We start from the raw sequence: 13,622 nt of genomic DNA, 5'->3' as shown, positions 1-13,622 counted from the left end.
GTTTCTCCTTTCTTGAGAGATACCGAAACTACTTCTTGTGGCAGATCTTTTCTATATTTGAAGCAAAATTTCTGCTAAATTTGTGCTGTTATAAAAATTATCCATGAACAAAGAATGTCTCACGTTTAATTTTTCCGTCATTAGATGCATGACAACTTTTTCAGTATGACCTGATCCTCCCAGTTCATCCAGTTGACCCGTGTATATAACAATTTTTAAAGGTAAGCCATCAGGTTCGGCCAAAATATAAAACTTAACCCCATATTTGTTTAGCTTATTTTTTATGTATTGTCGGAACATAAGTCTGCCCCGCCACAGGACCGTGAACTCATCCAAAGATAAGTTTTTTCCAGGGTAATAGATTTTATTCATTATTTCGTTAAAATAATCAACAATGGATCGGATTTTATATAGCCGATCATTTACAGGAATTTCTGTTGGAGGAGAGAAATGCAAGTACCTTAAGATGTTTGAAAACAATCTCCACTCATATATTGTCCAAAACACAAACTAAATAATCTATGAGTTCTCCAATAATCTGGCAATCTTGAACATTTTATTGTTCCAGTGTAAAACAGCAAACCAATAAAACAACGCAGTTCTTCAGCAGTCACAGGTTTCCATGAAGATATGCAAGATTTTTGATAACTACTTTTTAATGTAAATTCGCTTTCCGCGTATATATTAGTTTGATTAACTATAAGTTGCACTAATTAGTCATCAAATAGTAGGCAGAAGAAATCAATTGCATTTTTATGCTTACCCATGTCCACAAAAAAGTTCTGTGCTCTCGTAAATGGAATGGACTTCATGGAACATTGAGTTTCATTCCAGACTCTAAGGGAGGAATCAGACTGCTCGACCAGAGCGACCGTCCACGATCGACCAACATTACGAGTCAATGAAAATGTATGCGCATAGTCAGACTGGTGGACCGTCCATCACTTATAGCGACCCACCGCGATCGTCCAGTTTTGAAATTCGGACTTGTTGGAATTTTTGATCGTTGGTCGATGAATATGGAACATTTCGCATTCATTTATACTGCTTTAAGCAATGACATTGACCATTGACATTTCAAAATTTATAATAAACCTATAATATTTGGGCTTGCTAATGCGATAATAATTTTGAAATTTAACAGAATGGGATATAACACATAAGAATATTACAAAAATGTGATTATGTTGCTACAGCCTCCTGACGTTTTGACGGTCGATAGATGGAAAACGATCGAGTAATGTGAGTTTAAAAATAAAAATAAAAAAGTTGGTTGATCGCCGTCGGACGGTTGGTCGTGGTCGGTCGATCAGTCTGATGCCTACCTAACTTTATTTGTTATTTTAGGAGTAACGGTTACTTTGTCATTGATAGGTGGTTCTGTTACCTCCTCAATATTAGCGATATGTGGTTCTATTACCTCCTCAATATTAGTGATATTATCATCTAAAAATAATAAGAGATACATTTTCGAAAATTTAAAAATCTTAATTTTTACCTAAGTCATCATCAGAACTTTCCTCGTCACTAGGTTTGTAAGAAACATCACTACGTTCAAACTCATCTATCTCACTATCACTTTCTAATAACATGTGTAATAGTTCCTCTTCACTAAAATTTTTTGATTTTTTATCAGATATTTTACTTGATTTAGAAGTTTTATGTCGCGACGGACTTGCCTCCAAGTCACTCATTTTTTTATAATATATTCCAATAATTGCAATTTACCACGAGCTGCGTGTATTTCAACGTTTTCTATACAAACGACAATTTTAAAAATATTAAGATACTTGATAGTTTCACCGACTCTTTTACACTAACTTCGATTTGAAGAGCATAAGTGATTTCAACCTTTTTTATTCATAAGTGGATTCTCGTCTGGCATATATATATCAGTTAGAGATAATAATTATATACAATATCTTATACACTTCAAAATTTATTTCTTAAAATATTACCCAGCACAACCATTACTTTTATTTGTTGACAGATATTTCATTTGTTTATGTATTCTAAAACCATTGTAACTATAAGTGAAAGAATACCTTATCCAACAACCGAATAGTAAATTTAAATCATTCGGCGCATTACTGTAAAAAAAACACATTAAAAATGTGTATAATCAGTGGCATACATGCGCGCTGTCCGCATATTGGTAAAGGCACCTTGTGGCTCACATGTATGCCATTCACACGGAATGTGTTAAGGGTAAACAAGGTGTTTTGTGCTACGAATAGTTTAATGTTTTGTGTCACTGTCACTTAATTATTTTTTTCTCAAAGTAAATTTTGTGGAACAATCTTTTTCTAGTTTTATTAAAAGAGGATGTCTGATAACTCTGAAAATATGGATTTATTTAATGAGCTTTTAATATTTTCGTTTTTTATGATCTTGCAACAATTTTACGCAATATGTGTGCAATCACAAAGAAGGTGTGTCAGCATAAAGATAAAAAGCATATCATAATCATTCAAATATTTTATGTCACTCACAATGTAAGCAAATTTTTATTTGGCATTTGACAGTATTTTAAATACTGCTTTCTGATTGGTTCCAGGAACTTTCCCGTTCTTATTACCGAATGGCTTCTCGTTCTCGGTTATTGTGCATCTAAACATTGATTTACGTAGAGGTTAACTTTTTTCCCGTTCCCGTTTTCGTTCTCGTACCCGTTCTCGGACAATTGTCTAGCCGCCTTTACTTAGTAAGTCTACGAACCGTGACCACAGAATGCTCTGACGTCAAAATGGGCGAGGTTTTTATGAGTCCATAAAAATGTATGGGCAGAGTCAGACTGGTAGACTGTCCATCACTTACAGAGACCGATCGCGATCGTTAAGTTTTCAAATTCTGACTTGTTGGAATTTTTGATCGTTTGGTCGATGAATATAGAACATATCACATTCATTTATACTGTTCTGAGCAATGACATTGATCGTTGACATTTTAAAATTTGTAATTAATCTATCAAATTTGGGTTTGCTCATACGATAAGAATTTGAAATTTAATAGAATCATTTAATAGATCCCATTCTATTAATAATAATATATAGAATAGATAGAATAGTTAATGAAATATTTCGAATCGTTTTCTGAACATGTATAAATTTTAAAGATAGATGAAAAACTATCTGTTCCACAGAGAAGATACAATTTGTATTCCCATTCATGCGGTTTCGCGGATCTCTTGGTACCATCAAATTATTATCATTGAAATGTAAATAAAAAAAATTATTAAAATCCTTTATAAAAGGTATATATTTAAAAAACCCAATCGGGCTATATCATAAAGACAAAACGTTTTCGCAATCTATATTCCATCATCAGTGTCTTCATAAAATCCAACCGTTCATTGGTAATCTCTCCCTGGACTTTCTAACTAGAAGAGAAGTATCGATTATTAGAAGACCCCGAATTAACCACACCAAACTTACCCATAGTTTCTTGATGTGCTCTGGAACTCGTTTAACTTGCTACCATTGCAATGTTTACCTCACTGTAAAACCTCATCCTCACCGACTGCAAACAATTTACCAACATGTATAAAGCACTGGACTTAAAACCTGCTCTTAAGAAAATGCTTAACAACCCTACAGAGATCACAAAACTATACAGTTTCTAAAAACCTCTCAACTCTACCACAAGATTTAACCTAATAGACATTAGTTAAAATGAAATAATTATTATTTGTTTTCTTTATTTTTATAAATTTAATAATATTGTTCCTGTACCAATGGCCATAGGTGTCGAGGCACTTTATGTAAATAAAAAAAAATCATTTCAAAAGTCGAGAAAGTGCGCGGCCACTTGTGACGTCATAAAGTATGTTTATGTAATGATAGGTCTCCTGTCTCGTATAAAAATATAAACCATTTTGTTTATACTGGTTGTTGATACAGTTTTTGAATTGGATTTGGATTGTATGTATTTACTATGAAAAATAAAAGTAAATACCCTAAGTTTCTCTCCGATTAGAAATTATTAGGTATTAAAAATAAATATCTGTTTATAAAAGTGCTTACCTAATAAAGCAGCACAATCATAATACGTTAGATTGACTACTTCCTCGATTTCTTCATTAATTTCACAACTGACAGCATACTGTTTTTTCTTAACATTATGTTCAGGTGTTATTTTCGTAAGTATAGATTTCTTATTGGAGGCTACGGACGGAGCGGTGAAGGTAACTCGATGGGTGAAGGTGTGAAAAAAATAAAACTAACGACTGTAACAACACATCGCGCAACCACACATTACGTGGAATAGTAAAGGCAAAGAACACGCCATGCGTGTTCCTTAATAAAATAATATAAAAAAAATAAAGTAAAATAAAATAAAATAAAATTTACTGTTTTTGATGGGAATACGCCACAATTTAAACTTAAAATAAGTTTATCTTTATATATTTTATAACATAAAATAAAATAAAATACAATCTAATCATATCGAATTGAACAGAATCGAATCGAATAAAATATCGATTAGTCATAGTCATAGTCATACTTTATTGATCCTTTAAGACATTCAAAATAAATGTATAGGATACGTTACTACAGAAATCAGTATAAAAAACATTAATGTGTATAATACAATATTCACAATGTAACAAAATTGACAAAACATAAAATATATAAAATAACATTTTTACAAGTAAAATATGAAGCTACTGCAGTTTGTCCTCAAGATATTCATTTATAGAATAATGTGCTTTTCTTAAGAGTAAATCTTTAACATTTTTGTTAAATTTAGAGGAAAGCCGTAGTTCTTTCACAGTTTTTGGCAAATGATTTTGTAAGGTCAGTACCATATATCAGAAGCAATTTTGAAATTTGGATGTGCTGTGTTTAGGAACTCGTAAATATTCAGTACTTCTTGTATTGTAATATAGATTGTCTGAATTTACTGGAAATGTATTGATTTCCTCTTTTACATAAAGTAAACATTTATAGATATGTAGGCAGTAGAAAGTTAAAATTTGATGTTTAATAAAATTTTTGTGTTTTTAATTCTAGATATAGCATAAAAAGCTTTATTCAATTTCATGTTCACTGAATTCACTAGCTCTGACCATTTGAGATTACAATCAATGAACACACCCGAAAACTTTGTAGAGTGAGTGGAAGATAACATATTGTTTCTATCACGGATGGTTAAGATATAGTCATAGGTAGATGAGTTGTATGAATGAAAATAAATAATTTCTGTCTTGTCAATGTTTAATATTAGTCTGTTGGCACAGAATACATCAGCCAACAAGAAGCGAAACGAAGGGCTTTTTCGCAATCCAAATTTGTGTGAGATCCGCCATGTTCTAAATAGTTTATCTGTCAATCTATAAAAACTGAAGTTTGTTTACGTATTGAGAAGTGTTGTTTCGTGTGTGTTGTGTAACAGTAAAAAAACAATAATACTGTTATACATATTTTTTATATACATATACATATTTTAATACCTTAAAAATTATAATATAATAGTAAAAAAAAAGAATAATACTGTTATACATATTTTGTATATACATATTTTAATACCTATATTAATAAAAGTAATAGAAATCGACTGAATCTCTATCTTGAAATTAACTCCCAAATTCAATCGCTTTTTATCGGTATTTTAACGTACTAAAGAACTTTTAGTACATTATTTGTTTGTTAAAAAAAAACAAATCGATATTTTTGACTTAAGACCTTTTTTATTTATCAGTATTAAATTTTACAGAGAAAAATACAATTCATACAAAACAGATCTACTTAAATACCATTAGTTTTAATGATTACTTCGTTTCTCAGTGTAACTATAATTTTACTACGCTACAATTTTGAACGACTTCTTCATTACTTTTCTTAGTGTACTAAGTAGTTTAACTGTCACTGTCACACCGAAATTTCTGTCCTACGAACATCAAAGGTACCGACAAAGCTTTCGCTTCTTGTTGGATGATGTATTCTGTGCTGTTGGTATTACACCAGCGTATAAAGCAGCCAACAACAGTCTTCATTGTCATTTTTAATTCCTCGAGTGTACGTGCAGAGACTATTAACGAGGTATCATCAGCAAACATTGATATTAAAAGTGCCCTTATGTGATCTGGAAGGTCGTTAATAAAAATTAGGAATAATAATGGTCCCAGCACGGATCCCTGTGGTCTTTTCCTCCTTTATTTGTCGTGTATGGTTCTGAGCTTGAATCTCTCATTTTAACAACACTCTTCCTGTCACTTAAGAAATTTATCGATTCTAATCGATTCTCGAATCGAATCAATTATCGAAACAATTACCCAATTTTTGTGATACATGCTATACATCCAACTACAGGAATTTAGTTTCCTTGTGGATTTTTTAAAAGTGTTATAAGTGAGAAATATAATTACATCATTTCTGCTAAAGGCTCACTATTGCACCTAAAAGTAGGCATTGTTTAAGCAGGCTGGCATGATTGCCATTTCTTATTTTTCGATCTAAAGATAGCCGTCCATGGCCGTTCCTTTGCGCTCATTTGATTTCCGCTTTGATTTGATCCGCAACAACGTATGCAGGCACCTCGGAAAAAGAACTACCTAGACATACATTTGGAAGGATAGCTGGCCTGGGCGGCTGGGTATATTATATGGTATGACCACAGTTTAATGCTAAAAGAATCAGTTAGTTTCTCGCATTTTGACTATACCAATCAGGCTGGCTTAAGCATACACGGCGCCGGTGTGCAAACCTCATCTTTGCACCCCATAACGAAGATTATATAGGTTATAAGTACGCTAAAATTAAACATAATATTATGTTCGCTTTCTTTATTTATATTGTTACCATAAATGTGACTCATATTTAACCTGTAAACATTTCATTATTCTAACAAGTATTTTCTAACAGGCTCTCCGATCCGCTAAAAACCTGTCTGACGTTCCATCCTATTCGAGAAGGGCCAGCACAGGTCATCGTCAGAATTCGAGGGGACTCCAGAATAACGGCTATTTTATATATACAGTGTAGGTAAAAGTTTATGGTCAGTATGGACCTTACGTGAGATGGAGTGAGAAACACCTGTTTAAAAAGAGAGAGGTATATTAGGTCCGTCTTTTAAATATCGCCGAAAATACATGAGTGGAAATAATAAAAAAGGAGAAACTCAACGTTGCCAAACTTATTGGTTTTATTTGACCTGTTGTCTTTTTAGCGCTTGAACAATGTTCTAAGATAATAAAATTTGGGCGAAATGGATTTAAATGGCAGCTTACTGTTTTTTATTGGAAATATGCCACAATTTTACTTTACAATAAGTGTTATTTAACATTTTGATTTTCACTTCGGAAATCGTTTTATATAAATAAAATTTATTATTAATGTTTCGTATTTTAAGTACGATTTTCGAATTAAAAATCTAAACATCAAAATAAGCTTATTTTAACCAGCTACCTCTAGTTTTCTGGAACAAACAAAAGAGGAGCAAAAGCTAGATATTTTATCTCAAATAATACAGTATACTGCAGAAGGATAGCCAAATAAAAACAAGTTAAATCCTGAATTAATCCCTTTTTACCAATATCGGTTTAAATTTTTATTGTCAGAGGATATTCTGCTTAGAGGATCTTGCATTGTGATACCTTATGCACAGCAACTACGAGTTTTGAAACTCATTCATGAAGGTAATTTTGGTATCGTTAAATGTAGAAACCGTGCTAAAACTTCAGTATGGTAGTTAGGTTTGTCTACACACATAGAGAACCTAGAAATTGTCCCCAGTGTATTGAAAATAGAACTAATCTTAAAGAACCTATGATTGCTGATAAGTTTTCTGATAGACCATGGCAGAAAGCAGCTCGTGACCTATATAAATGTCATGATAAATGGTATTTAATAATTACAGACTACTATTCAAGGTTTTTTGAATTCTTTAAACTTACAAAAATGACAGAACAAGTTATAGTTGAGAGGGTCAAAGAAATTTTTTCTAGATATGGCATATGTGAAATAGTGCGATCTGATAATGGCCCACAATTTCGAAATGAATTTTTAAAATTTTCACAAGAATATGATTTTAAATTAATAACCAGCAGCCCTATTTTTCCACAGTCCAATGGATTTGTTGAGGCTAGAAGCGAGCGAGATAAAGCTCTTTTAGCTTATAGAACTACTCCGGTAGAATGTGGGTTTTCTCCTGCTGAATTGTTATATGGAAGAAAGATAAGGTCATTTCTTCCTCTGTTACCAAGTGACTTAAATAATCCTGTCGATTTGAGTCTCCTAAGGCAGTGTTTCCCAAAGTGGGGGTCGCGACCCGTTGGGGGGTCGCCATGAGGTACTAGGGGGGTCGCCGAACATTTCCAAAATAAGACAAAAGCACTACTTTGTTAGATGATGTATTTTTATTTTAACAACGCCGTAAATAGAAATTAACAATAAATTATCAGACGAAATATAAAACTAAATATTAAAGTCCGTAAAAATACAAGAGTAAAACAAAGTCAAATATTATAATCTTAATCAGAGCTATGCGCCTGTTTCTGTGAAACTAATCTTTCAAATCTAGGCTGTGTATTTGAGACACACACAATTATATCATTTTCAAGTACGAGACGATTTCTAACTCTTGTTTTAATGGCAGTCATAGACGAGAAACTTAACTCACACAAATATGATGTTACAAATGGAACCAAACATTTTACAGCTTCACTCGCCAACTGGGGGTATTCCTGCATCTTTTCGGTCCAAAATTGGTCCGAGTTCTGGGAAAAAAATTGGAGCTTCAAAATTCCATCACTTGATATTTCATAAAGTTTTTCTTTCATGTTTATTGGTATTTCAACATGCTGAAAGGAATCGGCTAAAAACGGATTTAGTATCCATCTGCAACTGTCGGAACTGTTTTGAATTTCTTCGGGGAAATAATCACAGAGCTGTTGTTTTAAATTGAGCAAAGTAACATGCATGTCAGCAAAAACTTGTTCAAAATTTGTAGCACTGTAATTGGATACATTTTCCATAATTTCCTGAAGGCACTGGAATGAATCGAGTTGTTTTTTGCCAAGTGAGGTCGACCATAAATCGATTTTTCTTAGAAACGCCTTAATTTTATCTGTGGCTGTAATTATATTAATGTCGCGACCTTGTAAATTACTGTTCAAAATATTTATTTGCTCGAAAATATTAGCAAGGAAACCTAGTTTCAGAAGCCAAATAGGATCGGAAAATTGATTTTCATATGGGGACTTCTCATCTTTCAAATACATCAAAAGCTCTCCTCTTAAGTGAAATACACTTTTTAAGAGGTTGCCCCTAGAAAGCCACCTTGGTGTGATAGAGAAGATTTATAAATAAAGCACCCACGTCTTCGCAAATTTTTCTAAAAATACGGATCTGCAAAGCTTTTCCTTTAATGGAATTTACAACTTTAATGATGGTTTTCATAACACAGGCCATTTCAAGAGGTAAAGCTTTGGACGCAAGAGCTTCTCGATGTAAAAAACAATGTCTCCATTTGGCATTAGGCATTATTTCTTGTAATTTGACGACAAGACCAGATTTATGTCCTGTCATAGCTTTAGCGCCATCTGTGCATATAGCAATACATTTACCCCAGTCAATATCATATTTACTTGTACGTTTCACAAAAGTGTCGAGTAAACATTTTCCAGTGGTATTGGTCTCCAATGGGGAACAAAATAAAATATCTTCTTGAATGCCATTATTTGTATCATATCTTACAAACGTAATGAATTGGGCACAGTAAGATATATCTGTGGATTCGTCCATTTGAAGAGAGAAGTACGTGCAATTTTTTAGCAAAAAGGGGTCGCGGTTTAGATAAGTTTGGGAAACTCTGTCCTAAGGGAAAAGGAGAATAGAGCTAAGGATAGCAGTGCAGAACAGTTTAACAAAAGACATCGGACCAGAACATTGCCGGATCTAACAATTGCGGAATATGTCTGGGTAACTGATCTTAGGATTTATGCTAAAGTTGTGGATCTTTTAGATCAACCTAGATCTTATTTAATAGAATCAAATTCAGGTCAGCTTTACCGCCGTAATAGGTGGCATTTAATACCAGCACCTTATTACGTAAAACCCAGTCGGTTTTCTCCAACATTAGTATCAACAGAGTCCGTAGGCACTCATAATAATTATATTAATTTTGAACACAAGCAATATACAAAATATAATTTGTCAAACCCGACCTTAGTCGATAGTATCTTTGGTTGCCTATATAGATGGCATGTAGATGGCATGTAAAGATTGAGGGTTAGGAATAAGTTAGGTTAAGTGTTATCCGGGCATGACCGGAAAGTAGTTATAAAAACTTATATAGAAGAAGTAAACATTAAATATTGGGTTTGCAGCAATAAAAAATGAAACGTGTACTCTTGTAAATTTTTATTCCAAGCTTTCGGACATTGGTTATGTCCTTCATCAGGGAGCTACAAATGTGATGAATAAATTGTTAGCGTTGGTATAATTAATTAAAAAATTCACTACTTACAAACTTAATGAGGTTGTATCATCAATGATGTAATGTAATGTTGATAAAATTTATCACAGTCTGTCATCTTTGTTCAATATAAAAAACCTAAAAAAATTTCTGTATATATTTAAAATTGAAAAATTACTGTACATCCACAACACTTAATTATTCTAAACACATTCATGACATTATTATTGTTAATTTTACTCTATCGCCATTGGTTTTTGTCAAAACAATCCATTGGTTTTTATTCTTGGTTTTTCAAAAATCTTCGTGTTATAAATTTAAAAATATTAGTATTGACAAGTGAAAATCCCACTCCTCCAATATCAAGCAACTGGCAGTACAGCAAATTATAGGCCTATCATTAGGTGTATCGTGGCAATATAAATTATTTTATATTTATTAATATCATACAGGAGTGAAATTTTAACCTGTCTGTGTTTCGACACATAGCTTATTCAATTAACCTAAAGAAACAAGCTCATAATTATAAAAACGTTAAGATTGATTGTGATTTTGTTTTGTATGACCCCAGTATCTGTGTATACAAAAATTACTAACTTGTAAAATAACTTTTTTTTTTTATTTAGATTAACGTGCATGTGGCATCTATGGTCATTAGCACTAGTTACGATTTACATGGTAATATCATATTAATTACAAAATACTGTAGTTAACATTTAACATAAAGAGAAAATAATAAAAACTTATAATATAACATTTATATTTTGTTGAGCAGTTGACTTTTCTCGAGGAATTTGATAACCTTGTTGATTTGGTCTGTGCTGTTTAGGACCTCTTTGAAGTTGGTACTGATATCGACCTGTTATGCGTATTTTGGCATAAAAAGGGCATTCGATAAGTATATGCCTGATTCGGAGAGCCGTATTGCAGTGCTGACATTTTGGTTGTGGAGATGATGTCATCAAGTAGCCATGAGTTAGACGGGTATGTCCTATCGGCAACCTCCGTATGATTGTCATATTTTTTCGAGATAAACTGGGATAGGTAAGAAGGTTCACTGAGGGTTTAATTTCATGCAGCGCTGAAGTATCATTATTCCAGTGAATCTGCCAGGTGGATAGATTCAGCTTCTTCAGTCTAGCTTTGAGATCGTTGCAAATTTGTATATTCATAATGGTGTCCGTGGATGATGCGGCTTTTTTGACAAGGCAATCAGCTTTTTCGTTACCACTAATACCAACATGGGATGGTACCCATATCAGAGTGATAGTTGTATTTTGATTTATAAGTAGCTGATATGCGTCATGAATATCTTGGACGATAGGATGGTTGGTGTATATAGCATTAATGGAGTGTATAGAGGAAAGTGAATCAGAACATATGGCTATGTGTGTATTTGGATATTGTGGGGCATATTTGAAAGCATGTGAGATAGCTAGTAGTTCACCAGTGTGAATGCTACACCAAGGAGAAATTTTAGATAGTTCGATAGGTTGTTGTACAGTGGTTACAGAATATCCAACACCACTTTCAGTCTTTGACGCGTCAGTGTAAAGAACTATGTTATATTTATTTTTGTTTATAAGTTCTAGAAAGAGAATTATTAATGTACTAAAACTGGTATTTTCCTTGTTAAACTTGGTGAGGGAAATATCATGATGTGGGAGTATGTTGGTCCAATAGGGATTATTGGAGAAAGGTAGAGTTCTGATTTCAGACAAATTTATATCTTTTAGTGTAACGGTTGTAGAAGACTAGGAATAGGATTTATAATTAAGTTACATGAAGGGTTGTTATGGGAATGGTGTGATGATGTAATTAAATGATATACTGGATTGGACGGATTGGAAGAAATTGCAGCAGCATAGGAGAGAAGAAGGTGTTCTCGCCTAAGCCATAGAGGAGGTTCATTAGCTTCACAGTAAAGACTTTCTGTCGGACTAGAACGGAATGCACCAAGACATAGACGAATAGCTGTGTTGTGTACTGTATTTAGTGAATTTAAGATTGATTTGGTACCAGACATATAGACAAAACATCCATAGTCGAGATTGGAGCGGATAAGTGATCTGTAAACTTTCAGTAACGTAGTTTCTTCCTCGCCCCAATGATAATGTGAGAGTGTTTTGATTATATTTAACCTTTTTAGGCAAACTCCTTTAAGTTCCTGTATGTGTTGTTTCCAGGTTAATCTTAAATCAAATATCAGCCCTAATATTTTGCAATTATCAACAACCGGTAATTTGAAGTTGTTGATAATGATTTCAGAATCAAAAGAACTCATTCTTCTGCTAAATTTAATTACTTTGGATTTAGAGTGGGAGAGGGTAAGTCCTAGAGAAGCTACTTTGTTTTGTAGGTCATTTACTCCTAATTGTAGAATTTTACTAGTAGTTGCGTTGGATTTACCATGACAGTACATTATTAGGTCATCGGCATATAATACGCATTTGATTGGTGGAGCTATATTTTCACTTAACTTGCTAATCGAAAGAATGAATAAGGATGTGCTTAAAACTGAACCTTGAGGAACTCCATCATGTTGGATGTGTGGAGAATAAAGGAAATTATTGACAGAAACCCTGAACGATCTAGATGTTAGGAAGTTTTTGATAAATGCGTATATGTTGCCAGTAAGGTTACATTCAAAAAGTTTGTCAAGAATTGCATTTCTAGAAATGGTATCAAATGCACCTTCTATATCAAAGATAGTTGCTATCAAATCTTGCTTGCAATTTATTGCGTTGGAGATATGGGTTTGGAGTATTACCAGATTATTTCTTGTGGAGCGCTGTCTTTGGTAGCCAGATTGTTCCTTTGGAATAATCTTGTGTTTTTCAAAATACCATAAAAGACGTTTATTGATCATTTTTTCCATTAGCTTACACATAGTGCATGTGAGAGAGATGGGCCTGTAAGATTGTGGAAAGATAGTTGGCTTATTTGGCTTTAGTATTGGTATAATAATAGATTTGCTCCACTGAGATGGAAATTTATGGGAGCTCCAGATTATATTGTATAAATTAATGAGTTTATTAAGACCATAATTAGACAAGTGCTTTAGGAATGCATAAGGAATATCATCGGGCCCAGCTGCAGTGTTTCTACTACTAGCTAAGGCAGATATTAGCTCATGGATAGTAAAAGGAGAATTAAGGGATCTACTATATTCAGATGATATCAGACGATTTCTGTGTGAATATAAG

Source organism: Diabrotica undecimpunctata, chromosome 9 (genome assembly GCF_040954645.1).
Source record: "Diabrotica undecimpunctata isolate CICGRU chromosome 9, icDiaUnde3, whole genome shotgun sequence".
Lineage (NCBI taxonomy): Eukaryota > Metazoa > Arthropoda > Insecta > Coleoptera > Chrysomelidae > Diabrotica > Diabrotica undecimpunctata.
Note: the sequence above shows the minus strand (reverse complement) of the source record.